At 43.5% G+C, this 24,808-nt stretch overlaps 1 long non-coding RNA gene across 1 annotated transcript in view; it reads right to left on the reverse strand.

Annotated features, from left to right (window-relative positions):
- Positions 1-12,703: 12,703 nt before the first annotated feature.
- Positions 12,704-24,808, reverse strand: part of LOC109285800 (uncharacterized) — a 69,587-nt gene continuing 57,482 nt past the window's right edge. The window contains exon 3 of the long non-coding RNA XR_002093651.2: positions 12,704-16,517. This is a non-coding gene — a long non-coding RNA (uncharacterized LOC109285800). The remainder of the gene's footprint in view (positions 16,518-24,808) is intronic.

Consider the following 24,808-nt stretch of genomic DNA (forward strand, 5'->3'; position numbering starts at 1 on the left):
GGTATGGTCAACTTGTGGAAAAAATAGCTAAGAGGGGATGTGATAGCAGTCTTCAAATACCTGAAGGGCTGCCATAAGGATGAAGCAGAATGCCTATTCTCTAGTTGCACAGACTTGGATATGGATCAATGGCTTGAAGTTGCAGAAAGGTAAGTTAGACTGGACAGCAGGAAAAACATCTTCACTGTTAGAATAGACTGCTAGGGAAGTTGTGAAATCTTCATCACTGAAGGTGTTCAAAAAGAGATTGGATAAGCACTGGTCAAGGATGATTTGATTGTAGTTATGCCTATGTTCTGTATGGGTATTACCCATGCTTCTGGCCTTGCTGGTTGCTGCATGGGTGCAGGAAGGAATATTTTCAGCCTCCTATTGCTACATATTCTGCTTCTATTGTTACTTCAGTCAGTGCAGATGTAGTTAGGGATCTTCTGGAAGGGCTAGAAATTTTTAAATCTGCAGGTCCAGATGCCCTCCACCCAAGGGTGTTGAGGGAGCTGGCAGGGGTCATCGCGGAGCCTTTGGCCCAGCTGTATGAGCATTCATCATCATCTGTCCAGGTGCCAGGGGATTGGAAACTGGCTAACGTGATCCCTATTTTTAAGAAGGGGAGGAAGGCGGACCCAAGTAATTATAGGCCTGTAAGCCTCACCTCGGTGCTCGGGAAGCTCTTGGAGAGGATCATCAAGGAGCATATCTGTGGGGGCCCTGCACGGGAGATCATGCTCAGGGGCAATCAGCATGGATTCACCAAGGGCAGGTCCTGCCAAACCAACCTGATTGACTTTTATGACCAAGTAACTAAATCCTTCGATGAAGGTATTGCTGTGGACATAGTCTTTCTAGACTTTAAGAAGGCCTTTGACACTGTCTCTCACCCCATCCTCATCAATAAAATAAGCAACTGCGGCATTGATGCCTGCACAGTTAGATGGGTAAAAAATTGGCTGATGGGGCGCACCCAGAGAGTAGTGATGGATGGGTTGTACTCAACCTGGCGAGATGTGAGCAGTGGGGTACCCCAGGGCTCGGTCCTTGGCCCCATACTGCTTAACATCTTCATCAGCGACTTGGACGAGGGGGTGGAAAGCACGCTGTCCAAGTTTGCTGATGACACTAAGATGTGGGGCGAGGTGGACACACTTGAAGGGAGAGAGAGGCTGCAACTAGATTTAGACAGACTACAAAAGTGGGCAGACGAGAATAGGATGGGGTTCAACGTAGACAAATGCAGGGTGATGCACCTTGGGAGAAGGAATCCACAGCATACATACAGGCTGGGGAGTTCCCTTCTTGAAAGCACAGAGGCGGAAAGGGATCTCGGAGTCATTATTGACTCCAAGATGAACATGAGCCGCCAATGCCAGACCGCAGCCAGCAAGGCCAGCCATACCCTGTCACGCATCCAAAGGTAAATCTCAAGCTGGTCCAGAGAGGTGATACTCTCCCTCTATGCGACTTTGGTCAGGCCACAGTTGGAGTACTGCGTCCAGTACTGGGCTCCACACTTCAAAAGGGATGTGGCCAGCCTGGAGAGGGTTCAGAGGAGGGCCACCCTCTTGGTGAGAGGGCAGCAGGACAGGCCCTATGAGGAGAGACTGAAGGACCTGAACCTGTTCAGCCTCACCAAGAGGAGGCTGAGAGGGAACCTGGTGGCTGCCTACAAGCTCATCAGGGGAGATCAACAGCAAATAGGCAGAGCTCTTTTCTCCCTAGCACCACCTGGGGTAACAAGGAACAGTGGTCATAAGCTGATGGAGAATAGGTTCAGGTTAGAGATCAGAAGGCAATATTTTACAGTTAGGGTAGCCAAAATCTGGAACCAACTTCCCAGGGAAGTGGTCCTCGCCCCTACCTTGGGCATATTGAAGAGAAGGTTGGACGATCACCTGTCTGGGGTCTTTTGAACCCAGCATTCATTCCTGCCTGTGGCAGGGGGTCAGGCTAGATGATCTGTTCAGGTCCCTCCTGATCCTATCTACTATGAAACTATGAAACTATATATGGAGGGCGGGGTACCTTATTCAGCAGCACTGGCTGTTAGCTTCAGCAGAGACAGGGGTTTCTGACTGGGGTGTGCCAATGCTCCTGCTCAGACTAAAACCCTGAGGTTCCTGGCTAAAGGGCCATGCCATGGTTAGACAGTTCACCACATTTGAGGTGAAGAAGGAAGTTTCCCCCCAGTCAGATTGGTATGGACTATGAGGGATTTTGTCTTGCTCTGTAGCAGGGGGCATGGCCCTCTTCCTTGGATATCTTAAGGATATTTTAACAATGCTTGCAGCAGCAGGACAATGGCCACAATTATCCTCCTGCTTTACCTGTGGCAGGTTAGGGTGCTGTGCATTGTGGGTATGTGACAAGGTTGACAATGTAGTTTTAACAATAGATTAGACAAAGATTTGTATGTGATAGTTTGAGTAGGAATGATACTGCCTCAGGTACAGGATTGGACTAGATGATCTCCAGAAGTCCCTTCCAGCCTTACAGTTCTATAGGCATTTAAACACATACCTTTTCATCCCGCTGCACTGGAGATCCAGCTAGTGCATACTGCACTGCTTCCATTCAGTTGTATAAGTGGTGAAATGTGCGTCAGCACGCAGAAAATGGTGCTGGCGTGTTTTTGAACTCAATGATGCACCCATTGGTGGTGGCGTGTTTTTGAGTTCAAAACTCAATGGTGCAGCCATTGGTGGTAGTGTGTTTTTGAGTTCAAAAGCGTGAAGCCATCATTTTCTCAGTGCTGATGCTCTTTTTGCCGCTTGCAACTGCATGCACTGCAGTGCTGGGTGCTTTTAAAAGTGCACAGTTCTGTGGCACAATCATCTGTACAAATGCCCTATGATTCTATGTATAACACAAAAATAATAATGATGACTCCCCTAGGTACCAACTGAGATTTGTAAAGGAGCCTAAGTGAAAATCAGATTCCATTGTATCTCAGACTTACATTAGATCTGCCTTTTTTAGTGCTGGAAGAAAGGAAGTGGCCCTTTCATGCCCCAAGAGTGGTTAGTCATTAGGGCCCAAGTAAGGGGTCAAAACAGGGACTACATTTTTGTAACTTAATTTTAACTTTAGCCTGTACACAGGAAGGCCCACAAGCATATACATTTTGGACAAATGTTAGTGATGTTTGTTCTTGTAAACTGAAAAAAAAACCCCAACAACAATAGGAGTGTATTGTTTGTTGGCAATAACAAACCGAATGCTGAACAGTCATGCTTCATCCAACAAGCATAGCTGCTAGCCAAAGGCTTACAATTGTTTGGATGAGAAAGAGGCTACCATCCATTCACCTCTGTATTAAGGATTTGATGAACTGTGCTGTAGCTAGGTAGGAATCAATCATTCACAAAGAAGTATGAACACTGTATTACAGGATGTGGCAAAGCATGTGAATTTTGTAGTCATACAACCTGCAACAATAAACAGCGGTAGGCATCTCCCCTTGTAGACAGTGTTGAAAACAATCCTGAGCACCTTCAAAAATAGAAACCATATTCAGATTCAAAGAAGCAGTGACTAAACTCCTGCCCCTTTGTCCTGTGTTAGAGGCATGAAAATGGCAGTAACCTCCCCAGTGTAGGCAGCCCTTAAAGAAAAGAGAATGGGAAGATATTGCACTAGTCAGCTCTGGTACTGCATGACGGAGCTACGATCTCCATCAGAATGGGAAGACATTGCACTCTAGCAATTCCCAGCTCTTAGATTCCCAGGCTAGAAAATCAGTGTCTCAAAATCAGAAGCTGCATGATGTCCTCAAGACGAAGAGCAAAAAATATGGCCCAGCATATGGGGATGTACTGCTTTCCTTTAAATTAACGTTGCTTTGAAATACTAAGCCAAATTAAACCAGGAATTATGTGTTTTATGTTATAAATTCTGGACCGGACAGTCCTCCAGGTGAGGCATCCATTGAGGGAAGCCATAACAGTCAGATGAAGTTATAGTCTCTCTGCCCTGTGGTGAACATAGTCAGCTAGTACAGCGCAATAGTTAGACATGGAAAATGGTGAGAGAGAGCTAATGGATCCTTGCTTGTTGTACAGGGGCTACTACAGTCAAAAGCTCCTTCTCCTCCTCCTCCTCCCAACAGCAGGGCCACATTGCCTGTGCTTCTCTGAGGAGTATAGGAAACTGAACTTGGGCTTTGACTCTATCTGTGATTCAGTCAGTCTATAAGGTATATCTCTACTCTGCCTTCTGCTTGAACTGTAATGAAGTCCTTCTAGGAAGCAGCCCATTCACAGGCTAAGACTAATCCTGCAGTTATATCTAATATCCAAAGCACTCTATTTGCACTTTGTATGAAAAAATACTAAATAAAGGGTTAAAAAGCCCTGTAACTTACAGTAACTCAACCTGTCAAAAAAACAGATGTGTTCACTGAATAAATTTTCTGAGCATGAAGCCAGAAAATACATAATACTAAGGGAGCCCTCTTAAACAAATAACCATTAATGGAATAAACCTGTTAAAGTAATTCCTTTTTCATGCACAAAGGTTATGGGTTTAATAGATTTTTACTGTATTAGCACAGAATTGTACTTTTGCTTGCTGTAGCTAATCTTCAAGGAACACACATTAACATACTGTATTTTTCTACTATATTAGTGAATATTACGACTAAGACAGTATTATACTCATTATGAACCTAATAACTAACACATGATCACAAAGCATTATTATGTTAACACTTTCATGCAGATGTGAAATGAACATAGCCTCTGTGTTGCTGGTTATTAAAAAAGACACTTGCTTTCTGAGAAAGGGGGATCTTATGTAGCCTCCTCCTAATCACTTTAGAACCTACCAGAGGCCCAGCTCCACATGCAGAACACAGTAGAATCAGGGCTTAGATATGATGTGAGATATACAGAGCCCTTATTGAATGTACTATTGAAGAAAATCAAGCTGTGGCATAACTGTCACTGGGTGACACCAGCGGTTAACCTGGCCCATTGACTTCTCATAAGAATTATTCAGGTACCAATAAGCATTCATTGATTTTAATTAAGCAGACGGCTTTACATGTTACCTGACAACTTAAAATATCGCAGTCAAACAAGAAAAAATGACCCTGCATATCTCATAGGCTGGCCCACATTTCCCACCTTGTAACAGGACAGAAAGGGAAGACTATTTATTTTCCCATTCTTAAGTGCAATCTTCATATTTCCTCCCTTGAAGGACAATTTTTTGCCTGTCAATTTCTTTCATCACATCATAAAACCATTTCTGCAACTTTCAGACTTTTCTGCTTCCAAGACTATTCTCTGGTCCCACCTTTTAGATTCTTCATACATGTTATATCCCGTAGCATCAGTTGTGCTTTACAATCTTATCAGAAGAACCTGCTGTCCCAGAACCTCCATTTCAGGGTTTTTTTCCCTCTCATCTAGTTCAATTTAGAGACACATATCAAAAGGAATAGATACACTCAGAAGGTACAATTGATTCAAAATGACTTTCCTTCACAATGTCTTCACATTTCTTACTGTATATTTATAACCTGATCTTCAAATAACTGAAGCGCTATTTAGGAAAATGTCAGGATCACAGAAAAAATTAATATCCAATTTGTGTAACATTTCTGGGAGTTATGGGCACAGAAAATAACTTCATGCCTTACTTCATGCCAACTGTCTTACCAATGATGATGATGATGAAACAGAGCAAGATCTCCAAGGCTACCTTTTTGTGGCTACCTACTGCTGTAGTGGACATTGCTGGGTGCTGGCTTTTGAGGAATCTTTGACGGGAGCTGAAACAGCCCACAGACCTTTTTAAGTGAGTGCAACTTCAATGCAGGTGAAAGCCGTGGTGAATTAGGACTCAGAATGCTCTGGGCACCCAGATGCTCTGGGCACTTCACTCATTACCTTCTTGTTTTACAGCTTTTACTCTGTCCACCATCTGATATAGGAGCTTAGCAGCTCAAAGCACAGCAAGTCTTGTCTCTGATGTTCTTGCTGTACATGCAATTTAACATCCTAAGTGGTCCTAAAGAATGAACTTGCATCTTTGCAATATAAACACTGTTGTTAACAATCAAAATTGTTCATGATTTTAAGGTCCTTTCCTTTTCCAGTGTACAGGAATTCTTTTAAATTAATTGAAAAACATCTGCAAGTACCATAACAAATTATTTTATGAGATTCAAAGAGCCAAAGATGTCATAGAAGAGAGCTTTCTGAAGAAAATAAAGCAGCACTTGCAGTAATATTCAAGGTACTCATCATTGCCTGGCATCTCTACGCTAGTCGAACAGCCTGACTAATTTGTGAGTAGGCACAATGCTGTCCAAATACATGGCTACTAGTGTAAGCAGCCAACAAAGAGCTTCCAGTGCTGAGTATTGAAATCCCAGCTGGGAATGTCCAAATGGCTGTCTGTTTTCAGGTTACACATGAATGGTTAATGGAATGTGCCACTGCTAATCTACAGTAGGTCATGAATGGAATAGATTCAAAAAAGTTTAAAAAGCTTCTGCAACTGAATCAGTCCTATTTGCTTGTTGCAGAGGAGAGGAAGAGATGAGAAGTTGATAGGGGTGCTGCTCTTTTTCTACTCTCTTTTAGAAATATTAATTCTAACACTATATCCTAATTTTTATTTTAAAGAGGAGTAGGGGTGAATTGGAGCAAAAGAATGGAGCTGAGCATGGAAATTAGTTTTTCTTGCATTTCTGCAGCATGGATTTTCCAGTTCCAACTACTGTCATTGCCATCAAGAATGGGGGGTTCTGACATGATTGTACTAATACTTTTGACAGGGATTGTTTTAAATGGAAAGATGTTATACCCATTCACTCATACTAGAGAACACTTCCAGACTTGGTCTTGTTTTAATAACACAGAGATGAATAATGGTAATGAATCAGAAAGTAGGGTGCACCCTTGGAAAGATACTTCAAATTGCTCTGTCCTCCCAGTAGCTAAACCTGGGAGCTCTGTTTTACTTCAACTTTAACATTACTTGTTGGAGATTCTAACAAATGTTTTTTATCCTAACTTTTTCTTTTGGTATTTTTCTTCCTTCAAACAAATTTTGCCTGGCTTTCTCTGGGATCCAAAGAGGAAAAAGAGCAGAACCAGGCTTTCACTATAACCTATCAGTGTTCATTATCACTGCTGACAAAAGTGAAAAAAAACAAACAGAGCTTTACCAAAAGAGGAAGCACATCAGTTTGACCTGACTCCCCAGCATTTGTATAGATCAGGTGCTTCAGTGGGGCTATTTGATGCTTCTCTCTAAAGCTAATTGAACCAGTTATTAGATAAAAATGCCCAAAAACCCTGCTGAAGCACCTGATCTATATAGACTTGGGGCAAGACAGGTCAAATTAACATGATGCCTCTTCTGGTCATGCGCTGCACTTGGTACAGGGGTGCACCAAGCTTAAAGCACAGGGGGAGGTGGTTTCACATCTTTAATCATCGTATATGTCCCCCTCCATGCCCAAACTCAACAAATGTAAGTCTGTTACAGCCCTCAGAGATAGAAGTGGGTCTTTCCTTATAGAGGCTTATGCTTTTAGCTTTTGATATCCCTGACTTCGGCTTTAATGTGTTGGCCAAGATGGTGGCCATCATAATACTAGGGTAGGCCAAATAAGAAGTAGGCAAGATTATCGCCATGCTCTGTCGGAAGCAAAGGAGTTACTCCATCCCTGGAGACTGTAGCTCTGTCATGCAGTACCAGAGCTGAACAGTAAAATGCATCCTATAAATATGAGTAGACATTTCAGAGCCTTGCGCAGGCATGCCTCGGAAGCACTTCAAATTCTGCTCCACTTTGGAGTGTTATGATGCTACTGGGTAGCCTCTAATTGTGCCCTCTCCAACCCATCTCTTGAGTGCTTCAAAATCACTGCAACAGCATGTAGCTCTCTAGCCAGGAGGCAGAATAGGGCAGGAGTTGGCAATGTTTTTGCGAAGTGCAAAAACACCCACAACCTCAACTTGTTAGAATTTGGCATACCAAGGACACATCTGTCTTTGGGAATTTCTGGTGTGCAAGGAATCCTTCTCATTCCAGCCCCTTGGTTGAATAATAGGAATCCCTGCGTGATTCTTGGATTTTGAAACCTCCATGGGGAGTTGGGAAAGGAGTTGTGAGATGCCAGAAGACCATGCAGCCTTCTGTCATGCTCCACTAACACATATAGATAGGGACCTACTTAATTCATGGTTTTGCAGATTTCACAGCAACCATGAAATCCAGGATTTTCCACAAAATCAGCAAAATCAACACAAAAAAAAACTTAATAAAAATAAAATGCTGGCTTCCCAGTGCGAGCCAGGTTTCCTTGCTGCCAGGAGGGAAGGTGCCAGCTGGTGGTGCAGCGCAAAGAGCAGCAGACAAGATAGTGGCTGCCCCCTCATCCCTCCTACACCCGCTGGGGCCTCTCCACCAATCAGCGTCAAGGTGTGGGGTGGCACAAAGGGCAGGCAGCAAACAAGATGGTAGCCCCCCACCTCGTTCATTCTCCCCCCTGGGCCTCTCCACCAATCAGCACCGAGGGGCAGGGCTGCTGTGAAATGCCCACACAATATGGGCTCTGTATGCTGTGAGCGGGCCACAAAAACCATTTGCCTTGCTGCAATTTAAGTACGTCCTTACATATAGATTTTTAGGAAGCGCCTTAAAGGAACTGCTTCAAAGACATTCTTCATTTTTTTGAGGATCATTTTTTAAGCATTCTTGCCATTTTCAAGTACTCTTTTCTGGGTGTGTCTGTACTTCCACTGTTTGGAGCATTTCAAAAGTGTTTGTAATATTTCATACAGAATGTCTTTCCAGGGCATGGGTATGTCAACGTTGGCGCTGCACCTCTATCTAGGCTCCTGTGGAAAACTAAGTCCAACCTTCCTATGCCAACCCCACAATTATGGCAGTGAGGCTATTCTGGTGTGCTCCACACCTTCATTCCAAAGGGCAAAGTGTATTCAACTCTCCCATTTCCTGGCTCAAAGTCTAAGCCAGAACCAAGCAGCCTCTGAAAATCCCCCAAACTAAAACAGGAAATGCTTGCAGAGCCTGGCAGTGTGTGACAGAATAGACTTATGTATTTCATAATAAATTATATTAAATTCAAGAGCTTCGTGAGTAGGAAATGCAAGTATTTGTTGTTTAAGTTCATGTGTGTGTGTATAAAATCACTTTCCCTCAAAGAACAATAACATATTTTGTTTAGGGCCCAATCCTGCCACCCTGCTTATGTTGGACAATGACATACTGCACAAGGAGTCCCATTGTAACTTGCATAGGCAATATGAATCAGGTCTGAACATTCCTAACATTAATAGAATTATTTTTTTAAGTGCACAAACTATGAAAGATATGACCACAAGGGAACTATTTTTCATAGCAACAACCCAGCTATATAACAGCATAGTTATTAAATATTGCAGTAATTCCACAAGTGAAAAAAATTATTTAGAATTTCAAAGTGGAAGCTTTGATTTGAAGATTCACCTCATTGACTATCTAATTAATTTCTAATGACATAATCATTGGTGAACAGTGAATGCAATTCAGAAGGTCAGAAGTCTAATTTTAGTCACCAGCTTTTATAACCAAAGTACTGCTTTACTGTTGGTTCCTGTATTTTACTGTCAAAAGGAAGGAAGAAAACATTGCTTGTTTTAGTCTGAGTGATAGAAGGCACCTGCACAAAGTGAACATTCATAATTCAGCTGTAGACATGAATCAGTCCTAAATGAAAATATTTTATGCCTCTACACAAAAATACATTCGCACAAATAAAATGAAGCTATATATTAATTATTGCATTATCTTCCACCTGGAAAACAAGTTCTAGATGCCCTACTGCATTGTTTATGGTAAACAATCAATATTTTACTATTCTATCATATTTAACTTTACAAGTATATCTAAATCCCTTTCTTCTAGGGATTCTAATACAATACTCTGATCATAACTCATGGTCATATTCAGGTGAATTAATGATTCCCTGAAATATGCTATGCAAAGGAAGTCATATTTTATCTGCATCTATTTCTCGTACTCATTACCTAATCTTTCAAAGACCAAATCTCTATACAGCTCTTTATGAATTTAAACAAAACATGTTCTATTGGTCTCTTCCATAGCGAGGCATAAATCTGTACACTTACCTTATCACAGACCATTAAAGAAGGCCAGCAATAAAACAAAAAAAGCATGCCATCATGCTAGATAGATACCTACATATATCAGAATGGTTGCTAAAAGGTTTATGAGACTAATTATAAAACTGCCATTGACTGCATTTAAGTCTTTTTCCTAAATTCCTTATGACTTTTAGTGAAAGCATTGATATGTGACCTGAGGTGTCTATAAACAGAGGGCAGAATCCTGCATTCTCTATGCATCTTGAGCTCCCTTTAAATCCAATGAGAGTTCAACTGTGAAAGCAATGCAACGGTGGAACCAGAATTTGGCAACCTTTTGATAGTTTTGTGGAATACGTTTTTTGTTCAGCCAAAAAATTCCTTACAAATTTAATCTAGCTTTTAGAATGTACCGTCATCCCTAGTTAAAGCCTAACCCTCTGTTCACACCTTTAAATTGCTGCCAGCCACTCATTTACTTTCTGTACAGATGAATGATGAAGAAATGATAAGATACCAATTAAAGAAGATAGCTGAGTTACATTACAAAAGTGATTTTCCCACCTATATCTGTGTTTCTGTGTCTGAATTTTAATGAACCCTTCACTGGAACTTTAAGGCCTCAGTTTAGCAAGGTCTATAAATCTGGCCCTATTCAGGAAAGCTCTTAAGCATAGGCTTATGTCTAAGTAGGTGTTAAATGCCTTAGGATTTAAGTGCCTGACTGAAGTTCAATGCATACTTAAGTGCTTTCCTGAACAGGACTGTTTGTTGAATCAGGACTTTTACACCAGTTTCTTAGACCCAATGTTGACCCCACTGAAGTCCCTGGTAAAATTTTCACTGTATTCAATGGAATAAGTCATCTCTTTGCATCATTGTCTGCCTTTACAGAAACATCTGAATGTGTATTTGACATTTATGTTTTTGTAAATAAGTTTCTTTTTTTTTTTTTACTATGCAGCTCATTTGAAGAATAACATCATATTTTAAAGTAGTATCATTTTGCAAATGTCACTATAATTGTACAAAAAGTATCATCCATTAGTTATAAAAGGATAAGGGTTTTTAAGATTGCAGGGGGAGGGAGTAATCCATGATAGCGCAGGTGGCTGTTTGGTCTTACCAGAGGGTAATCATCCAGTGAGTGAGAGGGGGAGAGAGGGAAGATTTACTTGAACTCATTGCACAGTTGTATATATGAAAATGAAAGAGATGAAGACCTCAAATTAGAAATAAAAGGTATAGTACTTCTAAAGAAAGAATAGGTGCCCCTGTTTGCCACCCCACCATACAAAATAATCTGTTTTTTTTTAAATAGCAGAGAGTGACTCAATTTGACTAATCTTAGCTGTTGTCTTCGTCTATCCCAGCAGTTCCACCATGATTTTTTAAGTTGCTGGGTCCAGTCACAAACCCCGGTTATGTAGCTCTCTTGGCATGTAAGCCATAGTATATTACAGGAACTGGCTACCAACCACTCAGGAATAGAGCTGTGTGAGATATTAATTCTTAATATTAATTCTTATCCCTATGTATGCATATCCTGACCCACTTCCTTTGCAAGGAGGAGTTACTAGAGATGTTTACTTCAGGAGCTGGAAGGAAGTCGAATATGCTCAGTTAGGTTGAGGAGCCTGGACTCTACAATTTACTTCTATATTTAGAACAAATGTCTGATGCCATTCACCTCATCCATTCTTCACAGTCATTATAATCATCATCTTCTCCACTTGTTATCCTTACTTTTTTCCATTTTCGTCACTGTGGGGAGTGGTCAAGGATTTGAACATATAAATTGGTCATTAATAGCACAAAACAGCACCCCCCCCCCAACCCACCCAAAGTAAGTATCTGCTCCCCAAAGAAACTTTTTTTGGAAAAATTGCATCAATAAACTGGAAGCATTTAAAACAATAAAACTTTCTGAGAAAAATCCAATTTTTTATACTGAAAACCAAGGTTGTTGGGTTTTTTTTATTTCTGCTACAGTGCTACATGGGAGTGGTGGTGTTTATATCCAGTCTCCTCCCATTCTTCCCTCTGAGCTAGATTCCCCAGCTGGGCTTCATTTCCCCGGAGAAACCCATGGTACAAAATGACTCGTACATTGCATTTTTTATACCCAGAACTTGAACTTGAGCCACCTACTTCTTGGGTGAGTGCCACTAGGTTGCTGGCTATATTGCCAACCTGGGCCTCTCTTACTCTCTCTTTCTCTCTCTCTCTCACTCTTTCTCGTTCTCACTGTTAAAAACACTTTGAAAAGTTCTGATTTCATCCTTAAATTTTTTTGAAATCTCAAAAAGGATCACAGCATGGGAAAACAATTTCCCACTCAGGTCTTATTCAAGAAAATAATGCTTAAGTTGGGAATACATTGCATTACTGTACCTATCAAAATGTCAGTCTGAGTTTGCCTGAAGTTTTAGGTCACCAGTGCTTATCTCCGTTACTATAAAGTAAACAAGAAAGAAAACACAAACATATAAGAAGAGACAAGAAGAGCACTGAGACCATGTTTTATCTTAAATGCGCTGGAAAGTAAAATGACAATAACAAGGGCTGAAGCTTTTTTATTTTAAAATCCTTTCAGTAATCTATGCAGTTCTTAATATCTTTCATGTATTTTTAATAATCTATCATGAATTATAGTAGTTCATGGATAAGCAAGTTTACACAGTCTATAAAGTATGGTATGCGCATATAACAGAAGAGCCGCTGTCCTTGAATTCACATCTCACATTGGAGTCATCTGAAAAATGTTTCCAATTTCACTGTGGACTTTTTGCATCCATTTTACAAAACTAGCCTCTAAATTTGAGCAACCAAGTGTTTTGGACAACTATGATTTTACATGTCCCATGGCTTCAAGTATGCAAAATTAGGTGCGCAAAAATAATCAGTTTGCTCACTGGTGTTTAAACTACAGTTTCTTTAAGGGTGTGTGTAAATTAACGTTTTTAAAACCAACGCTTCAATTTAGGGTGAAATGAACCCCCGTGTCATGCACGTACCCTGCACTTACCTGCTTCTCCGATGGCAGGAAGGGGAGGGCGAGCTGCCGGCGGGCAGAGCGGTTCCTGGGTTGCAGTAGGGGGGCTGGTGCTTCCCTTCTTGGCAGCAGCAGCCCCCCTCAGGTGGCACCCACCTGCAGGCACCCGGCTAAGGCGGTCCTAAGAGGCACCACAGCTGCGGAGGGAAGCAGCTTCCATGCAGCTCAGGCAGTCTCCAGGGTGTGGGGGGAACATCAGGCTCGCCACTTTTCTTGGGCAGAGCTTGCCTTCCTGGGCTGCTGCCAGGCTGCCTGCAGGGCTTCCTGCAGAGCCATGGAGCTGCACAGAGCCCAGTGCTTCGCACTCCTTTGAGGAGTTTTAGTTTGCAGCTCCTCAAGTCATTTAAGGCGTATTACACTGCTGAATTTCCTACAGCGGCTGGAATTAACGTGCAATATGCCACTGAGGTGTGCAAACACCGACACCATTAAAGCAATGCAAAAGCATTTAGCCCACTTTTAAGTGTCATGTATACACGCCCCTCATTTCATCTACACATGGTCTAATACAATGTTTCCTGTCCCTCCTCAGTGTATTGGAAAAAAGGGAAACTATTTCTTTACAATTCATGTTATGCAATGGTATTTATTATGAGCTATATATCCAGGCACTCAAGTTTAGGTCCAGCCAGCCAAGCATACCAAGATGAGCTTTTCTGATATAAAAAAGAGTGTGTGTGTGTGTGTGTGTGTGCGCGTGCGCGCGCACGCGTGAGTGCATCTGTGTCTGCACGTGTGAGCTTTTGTTCTAAATGCTGACACACAGAGATCGTATAGACCAGACCTTCAACTATACAACCCAGTCACTAATTACCAGCTTGCTTTGGCCAACTGATAATAGACTCCATTCAAAACTCCTCCCTTTCTCATGAAAATTGGCAACATTTATGGAACAGACAGAAGAAGGTTAAAGTTCTGGGAAAACCAAGCTCAGCCATTTTATATACAAGCAGACAGAGGGCACTGAGGGTTATTGTGAGGAGGAGGTTATCCCAGGAATCAGTGAAAATGGTTGGTAGGATGCTCAGAGGGGGAAAAGTAGGAGGTTTTTTTTCAGATTATGTTTTTACCCAGGAAGGAAATTATTTCACTTTTCTGAACTCTGTTCTGAGAGGAGAGTCTGGCAAGTCCAGCAGTGCAAACAAGTTAAATCCTATCCTGTGATATGGTAACATTTTTTCTGAGATGCTACACAACACATGATCCAAGCCTCTTTTGAGTAGTAATATGATACCTCCTCTGTCTTTTAAGTTGTTTATCATTTGCCACGCTATTTCAGGTAGAATTAATCTTCTAAAAACAGAGTACAAATCTTCTAAAAACAGAGTACACTCTAAAATGTTTTACAGCTAAAAGCACTGTCATGACTTTTTCACAGCTTGTTAATGGAACAAAAACCAGTAAGATACTATGTTCTAGGTAACATAATGGGCGCTTACTTCTGCATTCACTGAATCCATCAGGGGCATTTCACAGATATCCAGCAAGGCTATTTGCTTCATAAATCATTGAAATATTTCAAGACCTTTTATACAAGCCAGAAATATTCTTAAAGTGTTTAGCATCAATAATAATGAAAACTGGCACCACAATATCTTAAGCAATCTAAAATATGGTACAATAGGGTTTAGCTTGACTTTCATTGAAGGATGTCTAAAATAAAGATACATCATCAACACTGACAGCTTGCATAATGGCTCATTTCAACCATTCAATGGGGAACCTATTGCTCTTGAGGGCAATGCTCTGCTTCATATAATGTAGGCCACACAGCTACACGCTTGTGCTTTCAGTTCTTAATGCAGGATGCAAAGGGATCTTCCCCTGAGTCCTTTTGCCCTAAAGAGAGTATGTTGGAGTTGTTAAATCTGCAATACTGAGGGACTCAGTAGAACAAATGTATTTACTAGTACAGCACTGCCCCATTCCCATAATTTTATTGTGAGTCTTGATGTTCTTCAGCAGAGCATATTGGCACAGGTACAGCACTGCATTTACATGGTTACTTTGCTTCCAGTATAGGAGCTAGCCTGGATCCAATATTTTGTACCCTATTCCTCATAGAATCATAAAATGATATAATCATAGGGAAATAGGGATGGAAGGCACCTCCAGAGGTCATCTAGTCGAACCCCCTGCCTGAGGCAGGATCATTCCTATCCACGCCATCCCATACAAACCATAATTTAAACATAAGACATAACTCTACATAAGACATAACTCTGACATAACACAAACCTAACATTCTAGCCTGCCACAGGTAAAGCAGGGGAACCACAGCAGCTAATACCCTGCTTCTATGAAATATTGTCAATATATGCTCAAGAGATCTTGGGTAGAGGGTTATACTCCCAGCTACAGAGGAGATCGAAACCCCCCACAGTCCACACCAATCTTCCCATGAGGTAAAATTCCTTCCTGCTCTCCAATATGATGATTGGTATGACCCTGCCTGGAGGGGCAAGACCCTCTGCTAGGAACCTCTGGCTTTGGTCAAGCAAGAGCACTGGCACAACCCAGCCAAAGTCCCCAGCCTTGGCTGTAGCCAACACCTAATGCCTCTGAGGAAAGCTTAAAAACACCCTGACACATATAGTAGAAAGCAGGGGAGGGGGGCAGGGGCAACCAGCAAAACCTAGAAGCACAGGAAATATCCATAGTAGAACACAGACATAGCTATGCCGAGATCATCCCTGACCAGAAGCCGTCCAACCTCTTCTTGAGTACCTCCAGTGTTTGAGTCCACAACTTCCCTAGGCAGTCTATCCCACTGCCTCACTCATGTTTGTATGAAGGATTAAGCAAGTACATAACCCAGAAACCAGTTGGCAATTAAAATTACTCAAGATGTAGTCTTTTTTTTTTAAATGTCATGAATTTTATGGTAGTCTTGTGATTTCTCTGAGTTTTCATTCTTGACAATGCTGCCATTAGTAATATTTTCTCTATAACAAAACTTGCAATAATTACTTCTTCTAGGTCCCCAGCTTAAGGCAGGAGGGAATATGGCAAGACTTGGGTAGAAAATACACAGCATGTAAGAGATGTCACAATAAGGTGAGTGCGGTGGTGGAACACTCAGAGGTCCATGGGACATGTCTACAATGCAGTAGCACAGCAGAGCATCCACACGAATGCTATACCCAAACTGCAAAGCCAGAAGTACACTAGTGAGGCTGCTTCAGGGTGTTCTCCAGCTGCCACTCTTAAGCATGAAAGAGACTGAGATCTCAGGAGCAGTTGCAGATGGCCATAATGGAGCATTTTTCCCAGCACTCTTCTGTGTGTCCAGGTGGGTGAGGCATGCTCAGAAGTGTCCTGGCCAGGGCACGCTGCTGCTGTAGCGTAGACATAACCACAATGATTGTGATATAGTAGCATTCGTATAATAATTCGTGGGTCATCAAATAAAGCATGATCTGTTCAACTGTTTGATGCCACTTTTACTTCAAAGAGCACTGCTGCTCCAATCAGCTGGAGCTCATCAGTAGTCCTGGGTAGCTGATTAGAGAAATATTGCCATTTGAAATAAAAGCTGCAGCAATCAGTTGTAGCAACTCCCTAGTCATGTGCAGCTGTTTGTTATGGCTATATCTGCCTTGCAAATCTTTATTTTCATGAGCCTAACCCCACAAACTACCTAGGTTCTACTGCCCTACCTCTGTGTTGTAACAGGAATAATTTAATCTCTGGAGATAAATATGAAGTAAAGTTTTCCAGTTCATAGATCTGCTGTGCCCAACGAACTGTTTATTTTGCATTAGAAAGCAGACCTGAAAGGTCCTGTAGTTTGACCACTGTTATATTAATGATATCAGTAGAGTGGCACTTGCCAGTCTGTGGGGACAGCTACATGAGATGCTTTACTGTGCAGTAGACTAATTACTGCATAGTAAGCATCACCGTTTACATGTGCCAGCCCTTACTGCACAGTAATTTCCTCTACTTGGCAGTTAATTTGCTACCCGCAGATACAAGTAGCAAATTAACTGCCAAGTAATTAGTGCACAGTACAGCACATGTTGACAGCTGACCAGGAGGAATTTTGTCCCCTGTCAGCCAGGCAGCAGAGGGTGGGAGAGTGCTCCCTGCCCCCAGGAGCTACCTGCTGCTAGGGTGGGCTCTGCCTCCAGAGCCCACATGGGGACAATGTACCCCTGCCCTGGCAGTGGGGAGCTCCCAGCCCATGGTCCATGAACACAGAGTGGGGGCTGGGAGCTCCCTGTATGGCAAGAATTCCCTGCCTAGCCTGGAGCTGGTTGGGACCTGCCCCTGACCAGGACTGTTCCTGGCCAGCAAGGGAGTCTTCACATGCATCCTGGAGGTATCTGGGAATTGTCCCATTTTGGGGAGTCCCCGGCCAGTGCTAGGCTGCACATGCAGACTTCCCCATGCAGCCTGGAGCTGGCTGGAAACATCCAGGTTCTCCCAATTGAACAAATGAGGTGCAGGACTTGGAAGAGCTGCAGGGGAGACAGGACAGGAAGAGCTGCAGGGGAGTTGCAGGGGAGCCTCCTGCTCCAATCCACCAGTGGGGAAGCTAGCAGCAAACCCCCAGCTGGGTGGGGAATCCTCACCCAGCCAAGGGCTCACTGCTAGCTACCCCACTGGTGGATTGAGGCAGAGAGCTGGGACCTGCCCCTCCTCTGCAGCTCTTTCCAAGCCCCCTGTCCCCAATCAGGGAGTTGGGGCTAGGAGCTTCCTAGTGCCAGGGCAGAGGGGACATTGTCTCCACCCAGGCTCCACCACTGGAGCCTGCCCTAGCAGCAGGCAGCTCCAGGGGGCAAGGAACAATCTTCCAGTCCCCACCAGGAGGCAGCGGTCTCCCCTTGCTCCCTGCCAGCCCCTGTGTTAGCACCAAGAGGGAGCCTAGAGCTTCCCCTAGCTGCTACAGGAGGCTGGTACAGGGCTGGTGTGGGCAGGAGCAGACTACTGCTTCTGAATCCCCACATGTAGATGCCTGCCTGGGGTGCATAGGCAATGCAAAGGCAGGCACAAGGGGGCATGTGCCCCCCCTTGAGATTGGCCCTCGCCAGTCGGGGAGTGGGGGGCAACAGCTGGTGCCCCCCTTGAGATTGTGGGGGCGCTGAGAGAAGCGGGTTTGCAGAGAGAACCAGGACCCCCTCAATCAGTGATCAGCCACTGGTGCCACTCCAGTATCAGAAGGCACCAGTCGCCCATGCCGAGGTGGATTTAAGCTAGAGTAATTTACTGTAGAGTAAACCCACCCTGCAACATTTGCACACGTAGGTGCACCCTGTAAATGGGCGCATCTACACGAGATGCTAAAGACCTAATAGTCTAATTCTAATGTGCATTAGCATAGAAGGCAAAAACTGTGCTAATGCACAGTAGAATTAGTCTACTGCGTATTAGCATCACAAAGAAAGCATGTGCCGGCACTACTGTGCAGTAGTGCCAATTACGACATATTGACCTGTAATTAAAGGTTCTAAACCTAATGCGTCATAATTATGGCACAATAATGAACATGTAGATACATCCAGTATGTACTTCTATTAATAGGAGGTGAATATCTGAGGCTAGGTCCCATAGTAATGAATGAAGTTATGCTGATTTATATTTCTAATCCCCAATAAACTCAAGATTTTAAAGAAGGGAAAACAGTTTCCAATGCAATATAAACCTATGAGACAAGAAAGATTTTCTCATAAAGAAAGAATATTTTGGCATCTCTCAAAGGAAAATGTAGCTCTGGATTCTGCTCCCTATCTTAACCATTCCCTATCCCTATCTCTGCCATTAGTGGCTTAATGTCACACTAACTTGAGCTGTGGAGAAAAGTAATTCTGTTTTGCAGAGGACTTCAGTATTTTGTAATGAGTTTTATTCTGATTTGGAGCAAACACCCAATTTTTAAAAATTCTCTCTGAAAGTTTTTCCCCAGGTCTGGGCCCACCTACCTGGCATTGTTCTGAAGCCATGGACCTGGGAAGCCCTGTGGGTCCTGGCTACTTTGGACTGCTAGAGTTGTTTCTAAAAATGGACATGTGGATCTTTTCTGTGACCTGAGATTTGGCAGGGTAGCAGCCTTTATCTTTTGCTCTTTTTTTGAAATTCTGTCTAACTTGGCAAATGATAACCCTTTGAAAAATTGGAATGCACACATTTAGGAGAGACTTGCTAGAGCCTTGCAGCTAAATTCCCCAAAGATTCCATCCACCCTGAGCATAATCCAGACTGAACTGAAGCAGGAGTTTCTCTACAATTGCAGTTTCCAGGCCATGCTGGTTCTGATTTTGAGCACAGTAATGAAAGTAAGGTGCTCAGAGTTTCTCTTCTCCTCTTGCTGGATCCCAGAGATATAACTAGGAGTTCTGACACCCTGGCCTGGGGGTCGCTGGGTGCTGGAGAATGAGGGTTGTGGATGCCACTACAGCAGGAGTCAGCAAACTAGAGCCATGGGCCAGATCCAGCCCATTGAACCACTGGATCCAGCCTGCAGCCATGGGCTTCAGTGACAGTCAGTGGTGGGGAGCTTCAGCTGTGGGCACTCTCCCTGTGTCACCATGGGGACAAGCACCAGTTGCAGCAATCTCCCATTGCTGCTATGGAGGCAAACAGCAGTTTTAGTGTCTGCCAGCCCGCCCACCTCTGACCTGGCCTGCAGCTGGAAAAAGCAGCCTACCTTTGCACTAGAGAGTCTTAGCTTCCTATATATAGTCCACTGCTGCTGCTGTTACTGCTGCTTGTGCCTCACAGCAGACTCATAGCATGCAGGCTGCTACTTCCACCCTGGTGGGGGTTCCCCAGGGTAGCCAAGCTGCCATTCTGGTCCCCTCTCTAAATCAGTGCCCAGGGCTGGTGTCCTGCTTGTTCACCCCTAGCTGCTCTACAGCTGGACTCATATGGTGTTAGGGAGGAATCTGCTTGATTCAAATGCAGGAGGACAAGAGCTGGCCCTGAGGACACAGTAGGCAGAGGAGAGTTGATTAGGGCACACAAGTTGGAAATTGAAAGATTTGGAGTGGAAGCTGGAAAGGGGAAGGAAATTGGATAGTAGGACTGGAATTTAGTATAGTTAGAAAGGAAGCTTAGAAAGAAAACTGGGGCTAGCTGGACAAGTAGGTAGGAACTAAGAGCCAGGGTAGAAACTTGAGGTTAAGGAGATTTGAACTGAGAACCAGGAGGGAAATGAAGAGTCCTGGAGACTTGACACAGAAAAAAATAACACAAGGAACCAGGGAGGGGCAAACAGACACTGGCTGAGACAGGGAGAAGAAGTGGGAGACTGGGATGTAGGAAGAAAAAAAAGAAGACTGTGACTAATAGCCTGAGGGCGCATCTACATGTTGCTATATGGTGACATTGCTACAACACCATGCTTTAGTAAAGGGGTGTCCAACCTTTTTGAATGTGGGGCCGGATCATGAACTTTTTATCACCTAGTGGGCTGGCAGGAATGGACACTTGCACGGCCTGTTCAGTCCGGCCACAGCCTGGGTCGCAGGGGTCAAGGGATGCCACCTGACCCCGCCATGTGCTCCCTGTCACCTGGGTGGCCTCGAGGATGCTCCCACACCTGCGCACCTGGGCTCAGCAGCCAGGGGGACATGTGGGGACTCTACAGGGGGGTGCGGGATGTGCAGGGACACCCCCCTGCTTCCTCTTCCCCGGGGCAGCCCAAGCCCGAGCCCAAGAGGCAGGGGTCCCTCCCTCCCCAGGGCCCGCAAATCACCACCCCCAGTGTGATGTTTGTGGGCACGGGGGGATGCAGGGAGGCGGGAGCAGCGCTAGCTTCAGCAGCAGTGGCAGCAGCATCTCCTGCAGGCCTGGCTTCAGCATCCCTCCAAGCTGACATCCGTACCCCCTGTGCCTGCCCACCCACTGCACTGCGACCTGCTCCAACCCACGCAGCCAGTGGGGACCCACGCAGGGCGGGGCCAGCATGCAAATGAGGAAGGGTGGGGCGGGGCTAGCAACGGAAACCCTGCAATGTGGGAGAGGGGAGAAGCTGGCATGCAAATGAGGAAGGGAGGGGTGGGGTGAGGAAGGGACACCGTGAAATGAGGGGGGAGGGGAGGAGCCGCACTGTGTCGGCAACATCAAGCTGACGTGGTGCATGAGGGAACCTTGTCCCTTCCCCAGCCCTTCAGCAGCCATTAGGAAGCTGCTGAGGGTCTGGGGGAGGGACAAGGGGTGGGAACGAAAGTAAACAGTGTTTACTATCATTTCCCATCATAGCACCGCGGGCCACAGAAAATGGCTTGGCGGGCCGTATGTTGAACAAGCCTGCTTTAGTACTTCCTCTTGGAAGTACTGAAGCACGGCGTAGTAACCACCCCTACTGTGCCATGTGTGCAGTGCACAGTTAGATTTTGCCACTATGTCACCGTAGCAGCATGCTAACATGGGGGAGCATGCTGCTATCACAATGATAGCTGCGAATCATGTGTAGACCTATCAGATCACTATGCCGCAGTAGAACACCATTTGGCAATGTAGCACGTCACTACGTCACCATAGGGCTACGTGTAGATGCACCCTGAGTAGACCATAATGAGAAGCCATGGGTAACAAAACCAGGGCAGAAAAAGTTTGGAATGATTTCTGTGTTTTTAGTTTGTTTTTGGTTTTTTCCCCCCAAATCTAAGGAATTACAAACAAAAAGGCATACATTAAAAGGATATTAATAAGTGTGCACTCAACAATCTTATGATACAATCTTTATTTACATAATCACATACTATTTTTTCTACAGATATCTGCCTTATTCAATGAAGAAAAAGAACCTGCTGTGGGCATGTATTAGGGTTGTATATTAAAAGAAAATGTTGTCTTTGCTTTGTTAGTTGCAGAAACTGAAAAGTCTATGATGGAAAAGGCAATGGAGTACAGGAAGATTAAGAGTAGTTTCATGATTAAGGCCCTGAATTCTGTCCTGAAGATCTGAATTCTATCCCTGATTCTCCCAGAGAGGTCCTATGTGATGCTGACCACCTGGCCATTAATTGTGTACTCTTCTCTTTTTGGGTGTCTGACTGGAGACCCTGGGGTTTGTTTGCAGCAAGGCTGAGAAGAGCCAAGAGAATTTTAGTTCAGTACATTTGCCAAAAAAAGAAATTTCAGGGAGACTGAGAATATTCATGATTTTGGATTGTATTTGGAAAATAGATTCAGCCAAAAAGGGTGGGAGTGGGAATATTGAAAATGTCAAAACATCTTATTTTGGCATTTCAAAAATGAAATATTTTGTTTTGAAATGACTTAAATGTTTCATTTCAGCATTTTTTTAAACAAAGCTTTTTGATGTCTTGTTTTTAAGCTGCATTTTTCATTTAACAGTAGAGATAACGTAAAAGAAGAAAGGTTACAAAAGGACTAAATGACTCCAAAATGAAATAAAACATTTCATGTTGGGTCATGCAAGATATTTCAAACCCAACAATCAAGGTTTTTGGGGGGTACAAGTGGGCTTTAAAGTTGAAATCCTCCAAAATTTCTTTTTCATTTGAACCTAAACCAATAAAAAATCCCCTTATGTACACCCAACTAGCCTGCTTGTCAAAAGGAGCCATGCTTTAAACATATGAAGCCCTGTCTCTCGCTCAATACTTTGAAATATCATGTTTTAGGTATAACTAAAGTGCCCCTAGTTATGCTGTTATCAGTAGTATAACTAAAGGTGGGCAAGTGGGGCACCAGCTGCAGGTGCCAATTTACATGGACTATAAGATTGGCAATATTACCAATACTCTGCCAATAGCAGCACTGTGCTGTACTCTGAAAAATCATGCTTAGGTTTGTCCTGTAATTGTGAGTGCCCCTTTTGACCTTAGTCTTTGTGCCTCAGTTACATGGCTACAATATGGGGATAAAAGATAAAAGATAAATTGATTAACGTTTGTGAAACACTTGATCCTCTAGTGAGGTTCAACACAGAAGACTTATGGGGAAAATAATTCTGCTTTCTTTGAAATGTCTCAGCCATGTGCAATAAAAATGGAAGAGAACATACATTAAAGTATTGAGGAGAAAATAAAATATCAAATATGTGCTCATTAAGCACTATTCATCCTAGAAAGTGATTGAGGTAGGGTCCTCTGGGAAAACAGTATGTGATCATGTAATTAAAGACTATATTCTATTGCAGATGCCCAAGGGGGCTGAAATGACATGTCTCAGACAACCTTTGTGTTGGCCTTTTCTAACTTTTGAATATTTGGCTTTATAACCTTAATAATGTTTTAATATATTATTGTGTTAAATAAAATGGAGCTTGGCACAAGTGACATGTAATGGGTGGGTTACAGGCAAATTTAGTAATGTCCAATTTAAGGCTGTATTTTTTCAAAAGAACATAGCCCATAATAGGATGTCATTCCCATAGAATGAATACAGATTTCCTAAAAGAATTATTCATATTCAATAATTTACTATAGTTCCTTTATCAACTAATTTATTTAAATGATTATGCCAAGAAAATGCCAGATATGTAGTAATATGTACAGTGTGTCTGAAAGCAGGGAAGAATTGAAAGGTAAGAAAAATAAACCTAAAACCATGATTTTAACTATCCTGAAAGAAAATCCTATAAATAAGTACAAAGGGTAGGATAATATGGCTTCTGCAATAAGTAATGCTAGCTGAATACAATACAGAATACCTTCTCTATTACCTACTGCCAGGATCTCCCCACTTGCAGGTTATTTCAGCAAACCTGCACTCTCCCCACTGCAATTATTGTGCATTGATGCTAAGGATGTTTACAGTAGGGTTAAAGCTGAATAAATAACTGAAAATTGCTATGCAGCATAGGCATCTGCCAGCAGGAAGGGGTTGATATATGGGGCATATGTTTAAGAAAATAAGTAATGTACAATCTGGCAACCTCTTCAGGATGTAAAATATATTCTGATAAGGTGACCAGAGAAAATTTACAATTATGCAATTCCTACCATGCTGCAAGTTATTTCCACAGGACACAAGGTAGAGTAGAGCAAACTGGCAGTGTTTATAGGCTCACTTCAAGCCCGCCTGCAGGATGTTAAAGACGATGAAGTAAAAATTTGAGTATCGCTGGTACTAGGAACTGTGTAGGGAAATCTGAGAGAAAAGGAAGTCCCAGGAAATATTTTAGTTTGGACTAGAGGTGCACTGAAATATTGGTTGCCTTTTGTATCAGCACTGATAAAAGCAGAAATGACATTATCGGCTACTGGCTTTTTTTGGCTGTTGTAGCTGATAATGTTTACCAATAATTATGCCTTTTGGCCAGGGCCCTGGACACCTGGGTTCCCTCTTTCCTGGGGGTGGGGGGCAAGGCCCCCAGATTCCTGGGTTCCCTCAGGAAACAGTGGGTTTCCCCTTGCAGGTGGGCAGCATTCTACCCTGCAAAGGGGCCTGCTTGGGGCTCAGGGGAACAAAACGCAGGGAGCACCACGTACATGTGTGCAGCCGCACGCATACACTTGGCCAGGAATACAGCCAAGCAGCATGGAGAGCAACTCCCTGCTGGGAAGTCTATGAAAGGGAAGGGACATGGAGGGGAAGGGGCATGGAGGGGCAGTTCAAGGCCCCCATGGTGAGGGAGGAAGTGGGGCAGGGGCAGGGGCAGTGACTGGGGGCTCTGCCCAGCCAGACAGTGCATGGGACCTGGGACCAGGGT

This window comes from Alligator mississippiensis, chromosome 5 (genome assembly GCF_030867095.1).
Source record: "Alligator mississippiensis isolate rAllMis1 chromosome 5, rAllMis1, whole genome shotgun sequence".
NCBI lineage: Eukaryota > Metazoa > Chordata > Crocodylia > Alligatoridae > Alligator > Alligator mississippiensis.